The sequence below is a fragment of the Vicia villosa genome, linkage group LG1 (genome assembly GCF_029867415.1).
Source record: "Vicia villosa cultivar HV-30 ecotype Madison, WI linkage group LG1, Vvil1.0, whole genome shotgun sequence".
NCBI classification, from domain to species: Eukaryota; Viridiplantae; Streptophyta; class Magnoliopsida; order Fabales; family Fabaceae; genus Vicia; species Vicia villosa.
This window is the reverse complement of record NC_081180.1, coordinates 242,252,458-242,256,092: the sequence shown is the minus strand read 5'-3', so window position 1 is coordinate 242,256,092 and position 3,635 is coordinate 242,252,458.

The following is a 3,635-nucleotide window of genomic DNA, read 5'->3' as shown; positions in this document are numbered from 1 at the left end:
TATATGCTTTATTCTGAACACTAAAGATCATCTTGGTAAGTTTGATTCCAAAGCACAAAAATGTTTCCTTCTTGGATATTCTGAACGCTCAAAAGGCTACAGAGTATACAATACTGAAACATTGATTGTAGAAGAATCAATCAATATCAGGTTTGATGATAAGCTTGGTTCGGAAAAACCAAAGCAGTTTGATAATTTTGCAGATTGGGATATTGATATATCAAAAGTTGCTGAGCCAAGAAGCAACGCATCAGAAGCAGAGCTTCTCAGAAGCAAAGAATCTGAAGATCAAGTATCAGCTTCTCTGGAGAATCTAAGCATTTCTGAAGAACCATCTGTCAGAAGATCATCCAGACTCATCTCTGGTCATTCAGAAGATGTCATTCTTGGAAAGAAGGATGATCCAATCAGAACAAGAGCATTCCTTAAGAACAATGCAGACTGTCAATTAGGTCTTGTATCTTTGATCGAGCCAACTTCTGTTGATCATGCTCTAGAAGATCCAGACTGGATAATTGCTATGCAAGAAGAACTGAATCAGTTTACAAGGAATGATGTTTGGGATCTTGTTCCTAGACCAGATGGATTCAATATAATAGGTACAAAATGGGTCTTCAGAAACAAGCCAAAAATGAGAAGATGAGAAATTCTTATGTATGGGTATCTGCTGAAATGAAATTTTTTTTAAGAAGTTCTGATTGAAATCAATTAGAATTGTGATTCAGTTATTACTAACGTTTCATTGTCTAAGTTGATTCAGAATCTCTTTAAAAGCAAAACAGCTGTAACTGGCTATCCAGATGGTAAACACGTGTTCACTATTCCTGGACAAGCGTGCGTGCAGTTGAGGGGACGTCTACTTAGGTAACTGTGCAAATCACATCTTTTGTCATTATTATCTCTCCTCACGTCACGTAACATTAAATGCTTTTCATCATTTACTCTCTTTCAGTTTTCTTTTTATACTCTTCAAACGTTTCTTTTCCCTCTCATATTTCTCTCTCTCTGCATTCAGTTTCTTTTTCGTCTCTCTCTTTTTTCATATCATAAACCCTAGCAGTTTCCAATATCTGCAACTTCATCATGAATCCATCGTCAAGCTCTGGGAATCAAGATAATGATCGGAAACAAAAGAGAAAGGCAACTGTCGAACCAGAAACCAAACCAAAAAGAGTAAGGATCACTCCCTTCTCAAAGACCTCCACCACCTCTTCCTCCTCATTCACCCTCTCGGAACCACCTTCTTCACCATCTGGTATCTCCTCTCCTTCAACCCATCCATCAGACATTTCTTCATCTCTCTCACACCCTTTTCCCACCAGAACACCTAATCCCTACAGTGTTGTTCTTCCCGACTCCAGGTTCACTGTCAACCCTCCAACCCCTACCACTCAATCATATCTGGAGCTTTTACATTCTGATGTAAATGGCTGGTTGGAGATTCTGGGTGCTGCTCACCTTAACCATCTGGATGAGTATGCTACAAGCAACCTTTGGGATACCTTTCGTCAGGATTTTCTGGTTAGGGCAACAGACACTCAGAGAAGGATCATGTCTGAAGCTCCTGGTATTCGTGGTCTTCGGCTGGAAGCTGGTGAAAGCAGCTATCACCATCTCATCAGGAACAGAAGTGTTCTTGAGAAGAAGATACCTGCAGATGAGTTGGAAGAAGAAAATCTCTGCAAAGACATCGTGGTGTGGAAACCATGGTTTCCTGTGCTAACTGGAGATTTTCAGTGGCTGTTTAACTGGTTCAGAATGAACCCTTCTGAAAAAGCACCTCACATGGTTTTTCCAGTAGTGGTTTATCCTGCTGAAGTTGCTGGTCCTACTCCTCCAACAAACCTAGCAGCTATTCTTCAAGCGTTGGAAGCTGGAACTTCTGAGCTGCCTGAACCAGAATATGTTAAGGCTACTTCTGAGTCAGACTCAGATGAGGAAATGGAAGATGCACAAGCTGAAGATCTCCCAGAAGATCACCCTGCTGAGATTGCTGTCCCTTTTGGCAGAAATTCAGGTGCCTCTTCTTCTGGTGAAACCTCAGCTCTGATGGAGACCTTGGAAACTCTTCATCAGAATCAAGCTATGCTGGCTTCTCGTTTGGACGCGCAAGAAGTAGCCAATGCTGAGTTTCGCTCCTTCATGGAAAGGCAAGCTACAAGCACTGACGGGATTCATGATGTTCTGGCACGGATTTTGCGTAGGCTAGGATCTTAGTCCTTTGGTCTTTGTAGTTTTCTTTCCTGTTGCATCTGTTTTCCTGCATTCCTCTCTTGTAATTTTTCTTTTGTCTATCTATGAAAAGTTTCCTTGTTTTACATTCCAGTGATTTTATTTGTCGTTTTATTCATCTGAATCTTTTGAAATATTCTTTTTGATGTTATGACAAAAAGGGGGAGAAGATAAATGATAAATGATTTGATTAATCTGTCAGTTGCTATTTACTAACAAGAACTGCAAGTTCTATATGGTTTAAGTGTTTTGCAGGTATAAAGAAGTGAAGAGAATCTTCAAAGCAAACACAGAAGCAAAACCATAAGAAGTGTTATTCTGTCAAGAATAAGCTCATGGAAACTGAAGCAAGCTGAGTGCTGTCAAGCTTCAGAAATCAGAAGCAAGAAAGAAGAATGAATCAGAAGCACTGATAATAGAATTTGATCCATATTTGTCTATTTGCTTTGACAAAATTCTATTTGCTCTGATACATTATTTTAGCCTATATGGCTCTGATACATATCATGTGTTCTAATATACATTTTATGTTCTGACTCGTTCATGCTGACTTTTGTCGTTTAGTTTTTGTGCTGTAACATTTCAGGATGTAGAGATGCTCTGAAGATGCTCTGGTACATTCAACAATGTTCTGATACAAATCTAGCATGAAGTGATGTTGGTAGAAATTCAAAGCTCTGAAGCTATCCGAGGGAAGCAGAAATCAGAAGCTGTGAATGTTCTAAAGATCCAGAAAACTCAAGTTCTGAAGCTGGCCTAAATGGAAGCAGAAATCAGAAGCTGTGAATGTTCTGAAGATTAAAGAAATTCAAGTTCTGAAGCTGTCCTAGATGGAAGCAGGAATCAGAAGCTGTGAGTGTTCTAGGGATCTAAGGAAATTCTAGTTCTGAAGCTGTCCAATGGAAGCAGAAGTCAGAAGCTATGAATTCTCTGAAGACAGAAGCTTATGTGATCGTCTCCACCGAAATAATCAGGGAAGTCTTTTATTAAAGTTCTTCGAGTATTTATTTCAGGGGGAGATTATTTATCTCAGGGGGAGATTGTTAATCTCAGGGGGAGACATATTCATATGCTTATGCTATAGCTGTGTAATTTGTCTTTTGCCGTCTGCTCTTTCTGATCGCAAATTCATATCATTTATATATGTTTTTGTCATCATCAAAAAGGGGGAGATTGTTAGAACAAGATTTGTTCTGATCAATTATCTTAGTTTTGATGATAACAATAATATGAATTTTGCTTAAGATAATATGGTACTCTAATCCAATGCAATTTCCCTTTCAGGAAATATATAAAGAGTACGCATAATTCAGCGCTCAGAAGCTTTGTCTCAAAGGGTTCAGCATGCAACATCAGAACATGGTCTGGCAAGACATCAGAAGATGGTCGAAGCAGAATCAGAA